This window comes from Myodes glareolus, chromosome 3 (assembly GCF_982192425.1).
Source record: "Myodes glareolus chromosome 3, mMyoGla1.1, whole genome shotgun sequence".
Taxonomy (NCBI): domain Eukaryota; kingdom Metazoa; phylum Chordata; class Mammalia; order Rodentia; family Cricetidae; genus Myodes; species Myodes glareolus.
The window spans coordinates 11,887,955-11,910,444 of NC_142028.1; the positions used below are offsets into that span (position 1 = coordinate 11,887,955).

Genomic DNA, 22,490 nt, shown 5'->3' on the forward strand with positions numbered 1-22,490 from the left:
CATGTACTGCTCTTGTAGAGGACCAAAGCTTCTCAGGACCTGCATAGGGCAGGCAGCTCACAACTACTTCTAATTCCATCTTTAGGGGAATCCAACACCTCTGGCCTCTGCGATCATTTGCCTTAACATACAAACATTCACGGAGAGAGAGACAGAGAGAGCAAGAGAGAGATAATTTTTTAAGATTTATTTATTTATTATGTGTACAACATTCCTTCTATGTGTGCCTGCATGCCAGAAGGGGGTGCCAGATCTCATTATAGATGGCTGTGAGCCACCATGTGGTTGCTGGGAATTGAACTCAGGACCTCTGGAAGAGCAGCCAGTGCTCTTAACCACTGAGCCATCTCTCCAGCCCGAGAAAGATAATTTTTAAAATAATAAAAGTAATCTTTAAAAATTATCTATCAGTCAAGCTTTTAATCTCTAGGTCCTTCCACATCTCCTAGAGGAGTTGATGGATTTGTTTTCCCCGCAGGCGTCTCAGATAGAGGACCCAGAAGGACCATGGGAGATTCAGTTAATCCACTGCTGACAAATGAGTCAATGTCTGTACATTTCAGTAGTGATTCCTGGAGGCACACCAGTAAGTGTTTGGTCTCTGTTGTTTATTTCAAAGAGAAAGAAGTGTAGAATTGGAAACTTTGTCTCCTTCAGTAAAAGCTCTAATGGGGGGAAGGAAGACCACTATCATCAATAAAAGAAACCTACAAACAAGCCCCTCTCCTGTGATCTCCACACTCTCTCAAAATCCAAGGCCTGGAGTCTATTTTGGGCCAAAGATCTAGAGCTCTCTCAAGGTGTCCTTCCATGACCTCACCCTTGTTTGCTCCAGAAGAGGGCCCAGTGCATAAGGGAATGAGTTCTTTTACTCAGATGTGAACACAATTGAATCACAAGTGAGTGTCTCTGGCCATACTCAGCCTGTGAATACAGTAGTTCCTATATGTGACTGTGTCTTCAGAGCCTGGACAGAAACAACAGTACTTAACACTAATCAAGGCTGATCCTTGGGTTGGGGAGACAGGGGCCATGACAATGGCCAACCAAGATATGTCTCCCAAGACACTAGGGACTCCTCAACAAAGTGATGATTCTCCTGGTTATCGGGCAGCTTGACAAAAGCTTCTTCAACTGTGGGCTGTGGCCCCGGGGGACACGCAGTTGAATGTGGGAGGCAAGAAAATCTGGTGACTGAAAATGAAATCAAAATAAAACATATAATGAATCCCATTTGGGGGTAACAACTGCCTATGTTGCATTGTTTGACTTCACTTGGTTCTGAACACACAACCTGCATAGCACACGCTGTGAGACCAGGCAGTGGCACCAAACGCTTCCTGAAATACCTCAGCTCCAAGTCAAGGCTATTGTGTGTTAGGAAGTGCAGTATTTTTACTGCGCTTCCAACCCTGTGGCTCTTATAAAAAGACAGTGGTTTAATTACAGAAAAGCAAGACTATATTCCTACGGCCCGCACCCCTCCCCCGTGTATCAAGTTAGTGTATCTTTGACTGGATGGAGTTACCGTGTCTGATCTTTAAAATTGCTACTTGAGACTTGAGTTGCCGAGTTGAGTTTCACAAATAAATAAATTTTAAAAAACTGTGAAATGAATTTTGGCTTGGGAATAAGACAGAATTTCCAACAATTTCTGAAATGGCCCCAAACATATTTCTGCCACTTTGTACTACATATTTATGTGCAGCAATATTCTCAGAACTGATGGGTGTAAGATCAAAATATTGATCTGTTCTGAAAATGTTGAAATTTATCTTTATGTAAAACTGAACAATACATTCATTTCATTAGTATGCAAATGGTAAAATTATGTGTATAACAAATATTTCCTTTAAATAAAATTAAATATCCTAGCCACACACCCAGCCTTAAGAAGACACTCAGACCCAAAGAAAGCACCAAAGGATGGGTATGGTGATGCACACCTTTAATTCCTGCACCCCGGAGGCAGAGACAGGCGGATCTCTGTAAACTGGAGGCCAGCTGGTCTGCATAGAGAATTCCAGGCCAACCAAGATTGCATAATAAGACCTCGACTCAAGAAGAAAAAGGGGTTGCGGTTGCAAGGCAAGAGCTCGGGTTAGATACTGACAAATTCCTTCTGCAAGAGCAGATTCCCAGCAGAGTCCGCAGTGCCTCTCTCTCCTCCTCCTGCTACGTCATACTCTATTTCAACTGCCAGGATTGGCGGCCAGGATTAACCAGAGGGAAGGAGCAACAATGTTCCCAGTCACTGAGGACTTAGTTCATTGCTAGAACACTGCTTTGTGTGTCCTTGTTAGGGTCACTACTGCTGCGGAGAAACGCCGTCTTAACCACCAGCAAGCAGGAGAGGAAAGGGTGTATTCAGCTTACACTTGCACAGCACTGTTCAGCAAGGAAGTCAGAACGCGAACTCAGGCAGGGTGGGAATCTGGAGCTGATGCCGAGGCATTTTCTTAATAGAGTTCCAGCACCATAAATGATAAGAGGAATAGTGATGACCATGTTTGTAATGGTAAAACGCTGCAGTTCCCCGAGGGGCAGCAGTGGGCAGCGGGCCGCGAGGGTCAACTGGGTCCCAACACCTGAGGCCTCTGTAGGTTCTAGGCGGGTGTGGGTCCCATACCTGGGACAGCTGGGGCAGCCAGTTCCATGAGAAGCCGCAGCAGGTGAGAGACAGAGACCCATAGGCACGCTATGCAGAGTGAGTATTTATTTAGTAGGTTATGGAAGGAAAGGGAAGGGGGAGAGAAATAGAGACAGAGACAGGGAGAGGGAGAGACAGAAGGGGGAGAGGAGAGGAGCCATGGCAGCAGCCACCTCTTCCAGAGAGCAGAGAGTACAGGCTGGAAGCCGAGAGTAAGCAGGGCCTGTCTCTTAAAGGCACAGGATAGACCATTACATTGATGATATTTTTAAAAATAAAAGAAACCTATATAATGTGCTACCATAGAGTAAGAGAGGGAGAGAAAGTCCTAGGAGAATGTTGGTTGTCAGTTTTTTTTCTTTTATGGCTTCATACCGCCCCCCAACACCAACAACTTAATTAACTTCTGCATAACCCAGAAGTCTGTCTCACGCCGAGAGAAATGATACTTCATTGTAACTTTAGCACCTAGACATTGGTGAATTTTAATATTTTCATGGTCCTATCTTTAGCAGCATTTGGAGCATCATAAAATGGCTATCGACAGTAGAAAGAAGAAATGTCAAAGGCAAAAAGAACCACGTGTGGTAAACAGGAATGAGCTCCAAGTGGGAACAGGCTGAAGCAGACAGAGCAATGCTTCAGCTGGGATTCCTATATTTAATTGGTACCTCATGTTGGAGTCAATGAAAGCAAGATGACCATAGGTGGGCTGCAGTCAGGTTTACTTAGAGTGATACATTTGTGGAGGTCAGAGCTAGATTTTAAAGCGTTAAGTCACGTGACTGTGGGGTCTGTTCAGATAGTTAGCTGGGCGGTCATTAGACTGGAGCAGCTCCAGTACTGAGCACACTCCACCTCTGTGTGAGCACCATATTTCAGGCCAGTCGGAACCCACCAGCAAGCCTCTCAGGATTTCCCAGGGAACTGATTTCCTCGCCTGTCTTCCATGTTTACCCCACAAAAGCTCTGTCCTGGAGCGCCATCAGAGAAGCTCCAAGCCTCTTGTAGGCTGGAAGTGGCCAATTCACTGGGCCAAACACTCAAATAAATGATAAATATCAATGTGTCTCAGGATAGTTCATTAATACCAACAGGTGTTAACGGTGGTCTTAAGAAAGAATTTGTTCAAGAACCCTCCTTCAATTTTTGTCCTTATAGTGGCCCCTGATTCGATGAGGCACCACCCACCTTATTTTTGTCTTGTTTTTTTGAGACAGGGCTTCTCTGTGTAACAGCCCTAGCTGTCCTGGAACTAGCTCTGTAGACCAGGCTGGCCTTGAACTCACAGAGATCTGCCTGCCTCTGCCTTCTGAGGGCTGGGATTAAAACCGGTGGTGCACGATGGTAGGATTTGCCGAAGGAGGCACAGGCAGAAGGATCACGAGTTCGAAGCCAGCCTGGGCTTTACCACCCACTTATTAAGTGTTGGAGCCCACAAGACTCTACAGTGAGTGCACAGCGGACAGACCAATAGGAGGATCCGCAGGAAGTGTGTCCGCACCCGTCCACAAGGAGCAACCCATTTCGCAGAGCTGACACTTGTCTTTTGGAAGAGTCACTGTCATATCTGTAAAAACCTTGGGAAGCCCTGATTCTTCCCTTCAAAATGGGATTCACTCCCAAAACACCTCAGCACAGGCAACAGTGACCTTGGTTCATCCCCCACACCAAGAGGCCTTAGAGTGATAACATTCACTCTTTGTTCTAACAGTCAAATTTACATAGAGTCAATCCCACAAAATTACCTACTAACAGACCACATAGAAATGTCTATAGAAGATGGTCACTGAGCAGGAAGGCAGCAGGCCCCACCTTTGCTAACAAACAAATCTGGGCGTCCCCAAAGCTGGTTATCACCAAAGAGATTAGAAGAGGAGAATGGGTGAATCCAGGATTCGGGGATGTTTAGTAACTTTATCTAATGGCTTAGAATGTCAGGTACTTTCCCTTGGATGCAGGCTCTTCCCTGGGTCGGGCCACCTGTTCCGGAGCCCAGCTTTGTTAGGCTCTACCTGCCCTTTATGTGATTTTGATAAGCATATTATCATTGTCCTAGAAACCTCATGGAGATTGTTAGGAATATTTCCTAATGCGAGCTCCCTGCCGATGCAAAAATTCCCAATCAAGCCAAATCAAAACAAACCAAATTAAGAAATATCCAGGTTTAGTGGGAGATCTGAGCTTTCGAGTGGCCCCAAGGTGGAACCAGGAAGCCGTGGAAACGCAATTCCAGGGGAGGAAGAAAGGGAGACCACGTGTTCCTCTTTTGGGGGATCACTTAAATACCCTGGGGAGTGGGATTTGGAGTCCAGACCAGGCCTGGGGGCTGGGATAGATGCGAGGGGCTGGGGCCTATGCTCCCAACTTGACAGAGATCAGCCCTTACTCTTCTCTTTACTCTTCTTCTCGCAGCTCCTACTTCTTCCTCTCACTCTGCTCCCTTCTTCTCCTGGTTCTTCCCCTTAGTCTCCTTCTTTCTTCTCCTTATTCTTCCTCTCCTCTCCTCTACACCTCCTTAACTTCGATTTCTCCCTTGCACAAGAAATAAAGAAGATGCAGAGGTAACTAATGTACTCGAGTTGGTTTTTTACCCTCAGGTCCTCGCCTGCCATAGACAGCCAGTTCTGAGCCCAGCGGGGGTACTGAGGCCCCTGACAATTAAGGATAGTCTCTTTGACTTAAAGTGAACTTACTGTGGGTGCTAAGTGAAGCACCTCCACAGCGACAATTCGGTCGGTCAGTCTAGTCTAGTTGACACAGACACAACCAGAGGGAGCGACCGAAGTGCAAAAGTGTTAAAATTTTAGCCTAAAACTTCAGGGGTAAAAAATATGATTTCGGGGCGGGGGGGGGGGGGGGAATGAGACACGAGACAGATGGATCTTGGTGAGATTGAGGTCAGCCTTGTCTACAGAGCAAGTTCCAGGACAGCCAAAGATACAGGAAGGGGAAAAAATGATGTCCAAATAGGCTCCTCTAGCCGTTTTCTCCATGAACACACCAACTTGAACACGTGTTTTTGGGGGCACCAGACTACCTTCTAAATAGCTAGGAAGTCAGTTGAGGAACTAGCGCCCCTGGTGTCTGGAAGATGAGAAAAAAACGCACTGACGGAGACAGGAGGGGTGGGGCTGGCTGAGATTGAGCGCCCTAGTTGAAGATGGCTCCCAGTGGGTGCAGAAATTGAGCTGCAAGTTCCACCAGGGTAAGACAAGCAGAGTTCCCAGTGCAGAGTTTACGGGATGCCTGTGCGGGAGGAGCCTGAGCCTCGTCCTTCCAGGGTAATTTTACATAAAGACAGGCAGAGTCCCACAGTTCCTGACCCAACACACAGGACTGTGGGCGAAGCAGTTGGGCCTACCTTGTCCTAACGGACAGACTTAATGCTTCCCGGACTCGGGCTGAATAACTGGAGATTTAGGACAAATCTGTGCTTAGCGCGCCCTCTAGTGTTCATACAGTGCCAACAAACCATTAGCATGTAACAAACCTGGATTTAGGGCTTCATAAAATACAAACAAGGGTACAGGTGGGCTTAGAGGATAAAGGGGTTTGGCGCTAAGCCTGATGACCTGAGTTCGAGGTCCAGGATCCACATAGTGGATGGAGAGAATTAAATCCTGTAAGCTGTCGTCTAACCTCCAAATGTGTGCCATGGCACATGCGTACCCACACACGAGCACATGTGGAAACATACAATTAATAAATTAACCTTAACATGTAATACACATGACTACCCAGAAACCCATTTCTGGGAAAACACAGGTTATAAATTTTTTTTTTAAAAATCTAATTTTTCAGAGTTATGAATCCTGAAAAAAAAAATCTAATCCTTCCATAAAAAATGTCAGGGAAACACACGACTTAGCTGAAGACGGAGCACCTGGCCTGGGGAGCAACATGTGTGGGCGGACACGACAGAGAAGAACGTGAAACAGCTATTCTGGGAGTACTATTTGAGTTTTCAGGGGAGAAAGGACCTTATTTCTAACCGAGAAACTTGACTGGGAGCTAGAAATAAGTTCTTCAAATCAAGAAGAAATTCCTGAGCTGAAAAATCATGGCGTAAAATAACAGACGCAGCAGAAGGCTTTGGTAGCAGAAGAAAGCAAAGCAGACGGACTCCATGGGCTCAACAAAAAAACTTGAACAAATACAGGGTACAGGGAGCGAGGAAAAGAAAGAGAAACTTGCAGAAACGCCTGGAAAGAAATTACCCCTGGGTCCCAAGAAACTAGAGAAATGGGGGTAGAGACGCGGTTCGGTGGGTAGAGCGCGCTTCACACGCCTGAGGGTCAGAGCTGGGAGCCCAAGTATCCGCGTAAGTCAGGCATTGCGGTGTCCATCCGCAAACACAGTCTGAGAGGCCAAGGCAGGCAAATCCGGGGGCTCACTGGCCAGTCTGGTCACAACAGGTTCAGACTGTGTCTCATCAAAACAAGAGGGCGCTAGAGGGACAGGTGAGGTTAAGTAAGAGAGCTTGCTGCTCTCGCAGAGGACCCTGCATGCACGGCAGCTCCCAACAGCCCTGTGAGGACATCCGACATCCTCTTCTGTTCTCCAGACACCAGTCACACACACACAGCACAGGTACTCACACGCACAAGATATTCAAAAGACACACACATAAGAAATTCAAAACACTCATACACATAAGAAAATTTTAAATATTCTTTAAAAAGGAATACATACTAAAAAAAAATAATAACAATAAGACGGAGAAACAGCCGGGGCAGACATCCCAACATCAATCTCTGGTCTCCACAAGTACCTGCCTGGGCAAACACACCTGCCTGTACACACAAATGCCACACACACATGGGGGAGGGGGGGCATGTATGAAAAATAATTCAAACCCAAGATTAAAGAAAAGAAACAATGAAGTGAAATAAAAACTAAAATGTATTCCAGCAGATTGGTGAAATGAGCAGTCTTTTGTTTGAAAAAGATAAAATTGACAAACTCTTAACTAGGTCAACTGGGAAAAAAACGGAGACGGGATAAGAAAAGCAGACGAAGGAAGCCCTGACAATGGACACACTGACAGAAGAGAGGGTCACACTCCACCCAAGAACCCTGCATTCTCAGATTAGAAGGTCATACTCCTGTAAGAACCCCTGCCTTCTCAGCACTCAAAAGGCTAAAACAGGAGGGTGGGATTTGAGGCCAGCCTGGGCTACACCACAGGATCCTATCTCAAAGTTTAAAAAGCAGAATTGTTGGCTTGTTTCTCAGATCATGTGGATTTGCCTAAAGGTGCAGCTCCTGCAGCAGACACCACTGCTCTCCTGTCCCTCTTGAGCAGTCCTGCCTGGGGGACAGAGGGAGCGTGGGCACACTCTCCTTCATCCTCCCCTTTGTCAGTACAAGGGAAATGCTGTAAACCCTTTGAAGCTCCTTCCCACACACTGAACAAATGTCATTCTGGAAGTCTGATGGATGGAAATTAGAAGCTCCTAAATTATTGCACAATTTTTTGGAATTTTTTTCTGTTCATCCTAAAAAAACAGTTCTAATCATATTGAATCATTTCTCCAAAATTAAACCTTGAATCAACATCTATCAAGCTGAACACAGGAAACAGTCCTTTCTCTAAAGAGAAAAAAAAGAAAGAAAAAACCTCAAAATAGTCCTGTTAGCCCTTCACCATAATTGGTTATAAATCTGATCAGCAATCTCTTTTAATTTGATCTTCAACAGGCATAGTTCCTCTGGCGGAACCTCACCTCTTATCTTACTTAACTTAAAAATTAAATTATTCTCTTAAATCACTTAAATAAGAAGATACCTGGAAGATACTTCAGAGAAATTGAACAAAGAGGAAAAATGCATTTCATCACCTAAAGACAAACATTGTTAATGTATTTTTATAGTTTCTCTGAACAGAAATAAAGAAAAATAGTCAAATCTCTTGCTTCTGCACACATATCCACATGCACACAAAAATATACACATATTCACACATATACAAATACATGCACACACATACACACAAATATATACATACACATAAATACACATACACAATTGCATACATACAAATATACACTTACCTATACATACCCATGCACGTACATACAAACAACATTTCCATAAACATACACATGTATACACACATATACACTTACACATGCACTCACACACATACACACAGGCACACCTGCATCACTAAAGACAACGGAGACAGAAACACAGATGAGACGCAGTCTCGTCCTCCACCTTTTTTGCAGACTCTGAGCTAACCATTCTCCATTCTGCATTTCCTCAGGCCCTAAAGGAGCTTTCATGAGCCTGCTGAAGGCTCTGACAGCCCCTCTGCTGGCCTCTAGCAGAAGAGGTGGGTGTGCTGCCCCTGCTGACCTGTAGGTGGCAGCACGATCTTTAAGACTGCGTTTTCCTCCGGGAGTTAGCCATTTCAAAAAAAAAAAAAACACTTTTTAAATACATAAAAATAAACAAAATTAAAGTTGAATTCTTTGAGGGATCGCTAAGGAGTTGGAGAGATTCGGAATAGAGGAAAGTGTCTTGACGAGCGAAGGTGTGGAAATTTGGAGAAGCCAGAGCCTGTGGGATCTACAGGTTCCCTGTGTCTATGTCAAAGCCTCCGCACACAGGGACTGTTAGCACCTAGCGCTGTCGACGCGCTGCTAAACTGCACGATTCTGAATAATAACCCTTGTTTATCCATTCACTTAATGCATGCTGACAGACTTCCTGCTGTGTCTAAAAGCAGCAGCATCCGGCTCCAGCAGAGCAATACGCGGGTCACCGTCACTCATTCCGCCCTCCTGGATCTGTGTTCTACCGCAAGAGCTACGTGGTTAAAAAGGAGATCAGTGGCTAATGTAAACCTAGGCGCCGATGGGAGCGACAGGCTTGTAAACTGAGAACTATTTGTTTTCTCTTCTTATCATTTAAGTTTTAATACATTATAACTGCGTCTATATGTGAGTGATCGGGAGGGGTAGAGGACAACTTTGTGGAGATGGTTCTCTCTTTCCACCATTGTATGTGTTCTGGGCATCGAACGCACGTCAGGTAACAAGCGCTTTTACCCACAGAGTCTTTATGTGGCCTTTCTTTTTCTTTCTTTTTCTTTTTCTGTTTTTAGACAAAGTCTTGTGTGGCCCAGGCTGACCTCAAACTTGTTAGACAGCGGAGAATGGCCTTGAACTTCTAACGTCCCTTCGCCTCCCCTACAGTAACAGATCACAGACATGCTCTGTGCATTTCATGTCTGTTCCCTCTTTCCCTTCCAACCACAACCTTGTCAGGGAGCCAGAGTCCCATATCTTGTCAGGACAACCATGAGACCTGCCTGTGTTAGTCAGCATCTGTCACTGCGACAAACACTGGGACAATAGCTTATACAGAGGAAAGCGTCGCTGTGGTCCGTACTTTCAGAGGGTATGGTCCCTGGCTGATTAACCCCACTCCTTCAGCAAAGGCAGGATTGTACACCAAAGCAAAACCACCCACCAGACGGCAGGGGGAAAGGAAGGCAGAGAAAAGAGACTAAAGGCCCATTATCTCCTTCAAAACCACATTTCCAAAGGCCTAGCGTCCTCTATCAGGTCTTGGCTCCTGAAGGTGGGTCACACTGTGCCCCAAACTCCACCACGTGGATCTCTAAGGGACACTGAAAACCCAAATGACAGCGACGCCCAACATCGCAGAAACAGGAGTCTCTTCAGAGTCGAAACCTCCACGGGCTGCTTCAGAACTGACGGATTGCAGGTAAAATGAGTTATGTGATATTTATTGTGTGTGTGTGTGTGTGTGTGTGTGTGTGTGTGTGTGTGTGTGTGTGTCTGTGGGTGGGTGGGTGTTCATGTGTGTGAGCATGGATGTTCCTGTGTTTCTGTAAGTACACAGAGGTCAGAGGACAGCCTCAAATGTCAGTCCCTAACCCTCCACCTTGTTTAAGACAGGGTCTCCTACTGTGTACTCCAAGCTAACTGGTCCAAAGTCCCTCCAGGATTCTCCAGTCTCTGCCTTCCTCCCACTGCAGGTGTGTGCCCGGGTTGGAGCACACGCCAGCATGTCTTACTTTCTGCGCCTTCGGCAGCTACAAACTCAAATCCTCACGTGTGCACTGCACACCGAGCACTTTACTTGTTCAGCCACTCCCTGCCCCAGGTCCTGTGACTTTTTAAAGGCACAGATCAGGTCTCCCAATTACTGTCAGGATGCTTGTCAATCCCTTTTTCTTAAACCTATTTTTTTAATTATGTATAATTACAAGTGAGTTTATCAGAGCAGTCAATCCCTTCCGTAACATCCAGTCAATATCTTAATACAATTCTTTCAGATGTCTTACTCTGCTTCCGAATCTCCTGCATCTGTTTAGCTTCAAGTTTTTCTTACTTTGGTGGGAAATTTCTTTGCTGTTTTTCTCCCAGAAAGCAAATAAATTAAATTAAGTCATTGAGCATTCTTCAGGAGACTATGACAGAAACTCGATAAAGTGGGAAATCGGCCGATAACATCAGGGTTCTTTTCATTACGATTTTCAATACCTATTTGTTTAGACTTAAGTAAAACCGGGCTCGTTTGGGAGCCTTGAGCTCTGAATGCAGAGCATGCCCACAAGTTAGGTCCTGGAGGTGCAGGCGCCTCATCCACACTCCAAAGTCTGGAGAAAACTGAGCTTTACAGAGCAGGAAAACGTCAGTGTTACCAGGATGCTATGTATGATCTCTGTGATCCCTCCTTGAAGGAGGCTCTCAGGAATGAAAGGTGATTTTTTTGGTATTTCACTTGCTTTAAGGGAACTCCTAGAAGTCATGTGTCAAGCTTACCATTGGACAGCCGTAACAGTAAGGTAGCCTTTCCCTCTGTTCATATCACAGTCACCATAATATGTCAAAAAAGCGGTTCATTAAAAGAGAAAAACCACAACTATTGATAGTAGGCCGAAAGGTACCCAAACTGACACACTGTCTTCTTCTCAGTTATGTATGTTGGGGGACAGGGTAAGGGCTAGCAGGGTCCAGAAAAGGGCAGTGGACCCCCTAGAGCTGAAATTACAGGCGGTTGTGAGCTGGACAACTTGGGTTCTGGGAGATAAACTTGGTTCCTCAGCAAGAGCAATAGGTGTCCCTAACTCCTGAGCCATCTCTCCAGCCTCTAACCCATACACCTTCTCAATGTCAGCACAGTCGGTATCCCAGTCCCCATGCGATGATAAGAGTTCAAAGGAGTCCTTCACAGCAGAGAGAAAAACTGCCCCCACCTCAGTCTCACACACAGAGTCCCATCCTCGGAGTTCTTTCAAGAACCCACTCTGTGGCAGCGGTGATTGACCAGGGCAGGAGGCGGCAGGGAACTCCCCTCGTTTCTCCATACAGCTCCTGACAGTTGAGCTCCTAACAGAATAAGCAAGCAAGCCTCAGTCCTTGAGACCACTCAGTCATGTCCAGGTACCAGCTGCCCTTGATCAACAGAAACACCCACGTTTTTTCCCTAGAAAGATTCCCTCCACCTATGGTCACAGCAGGCCCTTCAAGTACTCAGGAGTGGTTGGAGCGATCACCACAGACCGCAGGGAGCCTTCCTGCCTCTCGTGGAGATGGCTTAATCCCCTTCCTCAGGAAGTGTACTTTTCTACTGACCAAGGAATCCGAGCGGGGTATCTGTGCCGCACATCCCTGCGGGGAGGAAAATACGCTGACATCACAGGTGATGCTACCATCATGCACTTGGAGTGTTAAATTGCTTGGGGTTTGCTTTTGTGTTTGCTCCTTTTCTCACTCTGTAGCTCAGGCTGTCCCATAACTTATGTAGTCCAGGCTGGCCTCAAACTCGCATGATCTTCTAGCCTCCACCTCCCCAACATCAGGACTACAGCCAGGTGTCTCCATACCTAGCTTGGGTTGCTATTTTTAAGAAGCTTTATGTTGTCCTTTTTGTTGATCAAAGATATGATTTAAGCCAAGTCAGTGGCTTCTCTAGTACAGGTACCTGTAGTCACTGCTGCTCCAGAGCCTACAGCAGGAGAATTGCTTGAGCTCAAAAATTTGAGACCGCCTAGGTAAAAAAGCATGACCTCTGTCAAAAAGAAGAAAAGAGAAAGAGGAGGAAAGAGGAGGAGAAAGGGGAGGAGGGAGGGCGAGGAAGGAAAGGGAAAAGGAAGAGGAACAGGAGAGAGGGAGGAAGAAGAGATAGAGGAGGTGACAATTTAAACTAGACTAACTTGCAAGGCAATAGCGTGGGTCCTAGAAATCCAAGTGGAATGCAAATGCAGATATAGCTATCCCCAGAAATATACTTATTAAAACTGAATAATATAGGTTATTTCTCAAGTTACTGCATATAATTCAACTATATACAAAGTGGAAAAAAAAACTTCTCCTTAACCACAAAATTCAAAACAATCTAGGTCAGAGCTGTTGATCATAATAAGGTAGCAAAAGAAATTAATCATTATGTTACAAAGAACGCTGGCAAGTTAAAAGCAGTCACCCCAAACGGCATTTATGGGATAATTATGTTTCAAGTTTCAACTTCAGAGAAGTTTCCTGTGCCAATTTTTGAGGTTAAGGTCTATGTTTGTGACATGCACTTTTCAACACCAAAATCACGTGCATTTACAAAGAAATGCTACCGTAGGAAGAAAAAAAATCCTTTTCTTTCTACCCGATGTGGGACATAAACACCAGCCACCAAGGGTGACACCTTGGCACACTTGAGCAAAACAGACGTCTCTTCTCCCACCATCCTCATTTTGAGGCCATTCTTCCTCCTCCCCCATCCCTCCCCCTCTCCCATCTCTCCCTCTCCCCCGCATCTCCCCCTCCCAGGGGAAAGGCTTTTTGAACTGAAATCAAGGAGAATCTCAAACAGCAGGCTTGCCAACCAGTTACCCTGATTCAGGGATATTTCCACACAATTGTCCATACTTCATCAAATCTCAGCACAAAAACATGCACTTTTCCCTGGGTCTGCGGGTCTGCAGTCTCTTACATCACAAAAACGATCAGCAGATACATTCCTTAGTCTTTTATCTTGCCAACGTCTCTTTTCTTGTAGCGGGTGGAATGTTTTTCTTGACAGGATTTGAAAACTCCTAGGACACACACCTCTGGAGGGTCTCCAGGGAGATTTAGAGCAAACACCCACCCTCCATAGACTTGTGTCCTGGGTAAACGAAAAGTTAAACGGAATGGAGGCCAGCACCCATCTCTGTTTTCTTACTGCTGGTATCTCACCCTCCTGCTGCCCTGCCTCCTGTCCCTACCCCCACCCCCACCCCCAGGATCCACAGAACTCTCAGCCCTCCTTAAACGCTTTGTCTGAAGTTTTATCCCAGCAGCGGGCAGCAACGAACGCCTGCAGCAAACCCTTCATAGGGTGAGGAAGACGTTGCCTGCCTGTGTCTGCAAACCTCCCAAGTCTCAGCTGCAGTCCTGCACCGAACTGCAGAGGAAGGAGAATACGGCATGTATTCCTAGCACTTGGAAGAGGCCCGAGACAGGCGGATTTCTGAGTTCGAGGTCAGCCTGATCTACAGAGCTAATTCCAGGACAGGCAGGGAAGTTTATGTCAAAAAACAAAAATAAAGAACACTGCATACAGGTAGACTTGGTAAAACTTTGGCGAGTCTTAAAAAAACTGAAGGCCCAAAAAGTTGGTGAGATGGAGAAGAACAGAGACCTGTGGGAAAGGAAAGGGGAAAGGGAACGGGAACTTCTCGAGGCCAGGCAGCACAGACAGGGCTCAGTGTCCCCCTCAGCTACAAGAAGACCTCCCACGTGGAGGTCTTACCACCTGCTTCCGGAGCAGGGCAGAAATCCCTTCCTGAGAGATAACTCAGTCAGGAAATGCTCGCCACACAAACATGATATCCTGAGTTTGGTCGTCAGAATCCACATTTAAAAAATGTCAGGCTCTGGGGGAAGGTAGAGGTAGGGTCATGCCTGGGGCTCAGTGGCCAGGCAGACTGGCCTACTTAGTGAGCTCCAGGCCAATGACTCACAAGATAAATATCAACCAAAGAACAACAGCTAAAGTTGACGCTGACTCTACGTGCGCAAATCCGTGCCTGGTTGCACATAACAGAGCAGAGGGGTTGGGGGTTGGAGGTAAGAGGTGAAGCAAACCAAGACAGAAGACAGATTACTTCCTAGGTTTCACGACTTGCTCATGGAAAAGGGGTGCCCTTCCTAGCTTTGCATGTTCACCAATTCTTTTAGCTCAAAATATTTGCTATGTCATGGTGACTTATTTCAGCATAAGATACTGGGGTGACGAGTCTCGTCAATTCCACACACTCTGGGGTCACCTCGGAGACAAGCCACTGCCGTGAAGAGGGTCCCACACTGAAGGAAAAAAGGAAAGAGAGCTGGGCTCCAGAATGCATCTATCTCTCTGCCCCTGGCTGCCTGCAGGATGCATTGTGACCAGACTGCCTGGCTCCTGCTGCCACAGCTAGAGCCCCACCCCACCTTAAGAGACAGACATCATCCCTGCTGAGAACCACAATGGACCCTTCTTTCCCTAAGCTGCTTTGATGGGGATTTTTATCCCAGCAACAAGAAAAGTATCCACAACAGGTCACCTGATCCCCACCATCACCTCACTGGGCCACCAACCTCACTATGGATGGGTTGTGAAGAACCAAAGTTCCTCCATTTTGTCCTCCGCCCCCATCTTGTGTCTTGTGTAAGCTATTTCCTGTAAAACACTCCAGTCCTCAGAAATGGCTAGGGGCAAAGTAACAGGGGAGCCACCCGGAAAGTACAGATAACTGCAGAATGTCCCCACCCGAAGGTCAGCCGATAAGAAAACTTGACAAGCGACAGGCGAGGTTCGAAATAAAATTTCTGAAAAGTCCCTAGACACGAGCCAATCAGGACTGAACCCGTCACCCCACACCCTGCTAATGTAACTTTTCTGGGTTTTGCCTTTAAACAATGCCCTCTAGAAGGGTGGGGCACCTCCTCCTCTTGCTGCTGTGCTGATGAGGTCCCTGCCAGCTTGTATTATGCATACAATAAATCTTGATTTTGTATTTCAGTGAGTCAGTCTCCCTGGTGGTCTTGTGGGGTCCCCACGGACAGGGCATAACAGTTCTTTCTGCTAAGATTAGTTTGATTTCTATGAAAAATCTCAAGCAACTGACCTGTGAAGAGCCAGCAGGAAAGACAGCAGAAGTTAGTCCATATTTGAGATAAAAATATAAAACCAGAACCTATAATATATCATATTACAAATATATGTTAAGTGTATGGGGGTTTTGTTTATTTGTATTTATTTCATGTGTCTGACTGAGTATTTTGCCTGCTTGTATATCTACACACCACATTCACACAGTACATGCCAGATGAGGGCACTGGGTTCCCCTAGAACTGGAGTTACAGATGGTTGTGACCACTATGTGGGTGCTGGGAATTAAATCTAGGTCCTCTAGAAGAACCAGAGCCCAAAGTGTATATTTAAAATGTATACTTGTGGACTGGAGAGATGGTTTAGCAGTTAAAGAACACAAGTTACTCTTGCAGAGGACCTGGGTTCAGTTCCCAGTACCCAGTGGCAGCTACTAACTCTCTGCAATGCCAGTTCTGTGGGGGTCTAATGCCCTCTTCCGGCCTCCATGGGCACTGCATGCACATGGTACAGACATACATGCAGACGAAACATCCATACTCATTAAATAAAAATAAATAAATTTCAAAAAATAAAATGTGTACTTAAAAGACAGTGAGTCCCCAAATCAAGTGACTTTATACTATGTTTCCCAAATGGCATCTGAAATACATTACAGATTTGCCAATAACTTATTCTAAGATAATTTCCCTGAACCACACGTTTGAAAGTGCAAAGAATCTCATTTAAGCTGTTAATTAAATGGGCCCCATACAAAGATGAAGCTAGGGACATGAAGTTATCCTTCTAAATATACATCCCACGTACCTAACAACACCTTGGAATTTTTCAGGATTGGTAAAAGATGTCCTTCAGAAAGCCAACTAAAAAGGCAGAGGTTTCCCTCTTACTCATTCTGAACAGACCTCTGGAATCAAAAAGTGAGCCCCTCACATAACCGTGACACATCATAAAAGAAGAGAAGAAAACAACATGATTTAAGGGTCAAATAAAATTAGTCCACGGTCACTTTAAAATCCGTGCATTTTTTACCAGGCTGAGAAATCGATTTTCTTCGAAGAGAAACACATGCTATCCATACAAGTCCTTTCATTAAGCTCGAGGTCCCATCTACTTGCTGGTTATTAAAAAAATGCTACATATAGAAAGAATGTTTAAAGCCACCATACGTGAAATCTGATACACACGCACACAAACTTGCACACATAATTATGTGTCATGTAAAACTCCTCACGGGTCTTGTTCCATTTTCCTTTTTTCAGTGTTAAGTGATACTGAGTTACACAGCGTTCTCCTGCCTAGGTTTGTGCTTTAATAGAACTTCTTTGCCCTGGCCACACACAGGAGGAAAAGATTTAATTTACCCCCAAAAGGGCATGAGGTGCTGGTGACTTTATTCACCTCTTGGGTAAACTGCAACTCCAAAAAAATATGATTGTGTGCTGATGGTTCTACAAGAAGGCATTGGGCCCCTTGGGACATGATGTGGACGCAGAGGAAAAGCCTATGGGATGTGACACAGAGCTACACCACACAAGGTGTTCTGTGACTCTGCTGTAGCGTACGGGTGTAGACTTGAAGCCCAACCATGCTATGGGAATAAAGTTTTCTTTTCCGTCTCCCCCAGGAGAAGAAATGAGAAAAAAGAATACTCAGCGTTCACCAATCCCTGTCATTCACTGCCACACTCTCAGCATCCGACAGAGATGCGTAATGACAGAGAAATGAGTGGGGTCATAATCCACCCTTCACCCCTGTGTAGCCATATCAACTTACAATCTTACCTTTTATTTATGTGTTGTGCATACGTCTGTGTGTGGGTGTGTGCATGTGGGTACTGTTCCCGGAGGCCAGAGGAGTTTCTGGATCCCCACGAGCTGGAGTTATAATCAATTGTGAGTCATCTGACTTGGGTGCTAGGAACCAAACTTGGGGCCTCTGCAAGAGCAGTATGTACTCTTAGCCACCCAGCCAACTCTCCAGCCCCAGCCACCTGGATTTGATCTGCAGTGTCTGCCATGTTCCACCCTCACGGGCCAGTTCTCTGCTGAGACAGTCCCTTCCTGGGGAAGGCTTCCTGAGCCTCAGTGGACTGATGTAAACCGAGACTGCGCTTTCCTGGCTTCACAGACCCAAATAATCACACAGAAACTATATTAATTACAGTACTGTTTGGCCAATGACTTAGGCAAATTCCTAGCTAGCTCTTACATCTTATATGAACCCATTTCTCTACTATTTTATATTTTACCACAAGGCTTGTGATTTGTTACCTCTTGCTTCTTGGGTGGTTACATGACATCTCCCTGAGTCGGCCCTCTTTCCTCCTCTATTTCTGCTTGGATTTCCCACCTTGCTATATTCTGCCCTGCCATAGGTCAAGGCAACTTCTTTATTAACCAATGACAATAAAACATATTCACAGAATATGGAGGGGAAATGCTTATCAGATTGATTCACTTAGAAGTGGCGGATTTATTTTTGTCATCCATCTATATTGCAATGAAACTCATACTGTTTATGCTTATGAAAGTGACTAAATTTTTAACTTTTTTATTATAGAAGCTTCCCAACCTATGGGGGGAAAAGGGAGCAGACAGATTAAGGACTCCTGTATATACCTGGTACAGTCCCCAACACAACACCACTCTCTCAGCCACAACCCAGGTTCTCATGCTCCTCCCCAATTCTGGTTCCTTGTAAAGCAAATTCCGTCTCTTGTCACAATACCACCTCGGGAAAATTCTCTGTAGCACACTTGTAAATCCCTCTAAGTGGCAAAGTCTTCCCCCAAAGAAAAACAAAATCACCATGTTTCTATCAGTACACTCAATTTCTTCAAAATTAGAAGACACACACAAACAAACAGTCTTTCTCCCATTTGGCTGATTGTTTAACTGACTGACTGACACCCATGTCCTGCTGTGTGGTCCAGGCTGTTCTAAACTCCCACCTCAGCCTCTGAAGGAACCGACATCCAGGTGGACACCGCCACACCAACTCTTTCTCTCTTTATTTTCTCCCATTCCCACATTTCCTCTGACCTCTCCTGTGCTTGGCTGGTTTGTCGTCTGACATCTTTGAAGCTGGCTCCCTGAAGGTAAGCAATGCCACCTGCTTCCTTTGGGGCTGTCCTTCACAGGGTCTGCAATGGGGTGAAAATGTTAAGAGCACTCCCTCACCGACTTCTTTTACTTATTGTGTGGATATAGATGGTGTGGGGGGTACAGCACATGCCATCGTGTGTGTGTGTGTGTGTGCATGTGTGTGTGTGTGTGTGTGTGTGTGTGTGCGTGCGCGCACGTGTGTGTGTGTGTGTGTGTGTGTGTGTGTGTGTGTAGGTCAGAGGACAAGCTTATGGAGCTGATTCTCTCTTTCTGCTTTTATACAGGTTCTGGGAATTGTCAGATTACTTGGCTTACATGGCAATTTCCCTGACCCTCCAAGTCATCCTTCTGGCCCTCGACAATCTATTTCTAAACCAATGAGTCCTTACATGTCAAAGAACAGGCATGATCCAGATAGGAACAGACGTGTTCCTGGTAGAACAGCAAGATGACATGTGGACATAAGCATCATCCTTTTCTCGGCCAAGCTTTGGATCAGGTAAGACAGCCAGCTGTCCTGGTTCACTCTTTCCCACTGTGAGGAAGGTCCTTCGGGCAGAAAATTATGTCCAGTTCACCACGGTGAAGCTTTAGCTTCCTACAAAATTGCTTAAAAACAAATTCAGGTGACAAGATAGGCGATTTTAAAGAAGCAAACACAAAAGGAAGCTGGTAAGCATCGCCCGCTTGACCAGAAGTCCCCTAATTTCCTTGCAGAAGGTGTCAGTCGCTAGGACACAGAAGGAAAGCGGGAGCCTAGCAGGCTGAATCTGCACCCTGCTGCTTACTGGTGGTCTAGGAGCTGCTCCCACTAAAGGGAAGACTTGCTGCTCTCTTGTGCTAAAATAGCAGGAACGCTGAGAAGGACAGCACCTGCCCTGTGCGCCCTGCTTCTCCAACTGTTCTCCCTGTACTGACCACTTTATTGTGATAGGGTCTGGACATTAGTGCAGTTACTGTCATTGATTATGGTCGAGGGTGAGCAAGGCAGAGCGCAGAAACTCTCCAGAGTGGAGCAGTTCTCCGGGCCGACGCTAAACTCCACCTTGTCTAGTCTGTGAAGTGTCACGACTTGAATCTCGGTGGCCTGGATCCATCCACACGTCTGCCCCCTTGCTGAGGAAACCTTCATCGCTGCAGTTCTTTGCAAACCCTGGGAGCTGACCCTGTCTGGGTTGGAACCCCAGCTGTCCCCATTTCACCACTTCCGTGGTTCAGTTTCTCCACTGCTAAATACAGCACATACCTCGGGGAGAAACCAAGGGGGTCAAAAGAGAGAATCCGCGGCACGTGTTTACCACAATGCCTGACTCTTAGCCACAGTCAATACAGCATGTGGGAAAAGACCTGGGTGAGAAATGCAAAGTTTGTGGGGGTATTTATGTACAACCTTGTCACTACTTCTTCTGTCTCAAGCCCTGGAGCTACAATGGACGGCAGGGGACTTCTAATGGATCACTTAGATGGAAGAGATAACCTATAAGCCACCGAACACATGTCCTCTACCCATGTCTCGGGACAATCGAGCCGACTGTGGGAACAAGACAGAAGCATGAGTGAGCGGGCACAGGGTACGACAGAGGGAGGCTGCGTGAGCGTCTCCCAGAGACCACTGGAGACTGAGGGTCAGAGATGACGCGTGGGAAGCTACTTGTTTACTAGTCAAGAGGACCATAGGAGAGGGCAGGGCTTCCCAGAGAGTGTCTCTGAGGAATGGGGCAAGGCCAGACTTTGTGCAGAAAAACACACATCATCCAGCGCCAGAGGAGGCTTCACCCGCCTCAGCTGAACTGTCCTGTGATGAAGAGCCTTGGCTTTCACAAAGCCCCCAAGAAAGAGAGGCAGCTCCATCCTCATTCCTTTCTTTTTGAATGGCATCTCGTGTTACTCAGCTGACCTCAATCCCACTTATGTAGACAAGGATGACTTTGAAATCCTGACGCTCTTGCTTTCGTCTCCCGACTCCTAGGATTACAGGTGTGCTCCGCCACACCTAGCCAGTGAAGCACTGAGGATCGAGGTCACGTCTTTGTGCATAGCACTCTGCCAACCGAGTGGCATCCTCAGCTCCATTCCCATTCTCTTTCTACCCGAGTTTTCATAACTAATGCTTTGCATTTGATCAGTGCCAACTCTTTGCAAGCCCAGCCCCTGAACTGTTGATTTCTGGCTGGAACACAACTGATGTGGAAATCCCCTCTTTGTGCTGTCATTGCTATTAATAAATAAAGAAACTGCCTTGGCCTGTTGATAGGGCAGAACTTAGGTAAGTGGAGAAAACTGGACTGAACGCTGGGAGGAAGAAGGCGGAGTCAGGGAACGTCATGGAGCCACTACCTCTGGAGATAGACGTGTTGAAACGTTGCTGGTAGGCCACGACCTCGTGGTAGTACACAGATTAATGGAGATGGGCTAAATTAATAAATTAAGAGTTATCCAATAAGAAGATAGAGCTAATGGGCCAAGCAGTGATTTAAATAACACAATTTCTGTGTGATTATTTCAGTTCTGGGCAATCAGGATGAACAAGCAGTTCCTTGCAACACACAACATCCCCCATAATGAAGGTATTGTAGAAGACAGGCAGCAAGCAGTGAACAGTGTCCATTCAAAGCGCTGAGCTACACAGATTCCAGCATTTAGGAGGTTGAGGCAGGAGGTAGGCCGTGAGCTCAAAAACAGCCAAGGCTACAAAGTGAGTTCCAAATCTGCCAAAACTACAGAGTAAAACCATCTCCAATATAAAGAGACTACGTTGCCTGTTGTTAACTGTGAGGGACTGAGGCGGTTACTAGAAGGGACAAACTGAGACTGCTTGCCTCCCCCTGCAGGAGCCGCACATTCCCAAGCAGGGTCTGGCCCGGGGAAGGTTGCTTTTCAAACACAGCCATTCCTCTCTGCTGAGGTGGGTCCCCACACACTGCGCTTTCATCTCTCTTCAGAGTTTTCTCCTCTTTGGCCTTAAAACCTCTGTGGAGAAACTTCACAAGATTCAACCCACAGAGGCAGGGGCAGAGCATTCCAGAGCGGCTGAGGGAAGGAAACAGGTGATGCGCACATTGGTTTCCAGACTGCATGTGCCAGGCTACAAGTTCGAAAGGGTTGAACTGTGAAAGTTCACCCACGATGCACTAACTCCTACCAGACGAACTCGACACTGCTGCTCACGTGGTATTTATTCTCATTTTTGTCGTTAAGAGCAAAAGCAATAAGCGCGAAGACAATTGTGCCGTAGGGAGAAATTATTTCTGCAATAGGCTCAGGAATTTCTATCTCCTGGACACGACACATTTCATGTTCTATCTAGTTCTAGCCACTCCGTGTGAGGTGAAGTCTGGCGGCTGCTCTGGGACAATAGGTGGCACCATGGACAGAGATTTGGTGCTGGTGGGGATACTGAGGTTGGGAGTGGGGCGGGGGTTGGTCGGTGAGAGGCGTGTGCCCACAGTGTGTCACTGTCCTTGTTTCATTTCTGTTGCTGTGATTTAAAAAAAAAAAAATACCCTAACCAAAAGCAACTTAGGACAGGAGAAGGTTTATTTGGATCAGAATTCCAAGTCAAGGTAGGAACTCGAGCAGCCAGCCACGTCGCTACCACAATTGAGAGCAAAGACAATAAAAGC

General features: G+C 46.1%; 1 long non-coding RNA gene across 1 annotated transcript; it reads left to right on the forward strand.

The window, feature by feature from the left end:
- Positions 1–9,370: 9,370 nt before the first annotated feature.
- LOC125399178 (uncharacterized) lies at positions 9,371–21,323 on the forward strand. Its single transcript, XR_007231641.3, has 3 exons — positions 9,371–10,390; positions 19,152–19,366; positions 20,284–21,323. It is a non-coding gene; the product is annotated as an uncharacterized LOC125399178 (long non-coding RNA).
- The last annotated feature ends 1,167 nt before the right edge of the window (positions 21,324–22,490 follow it).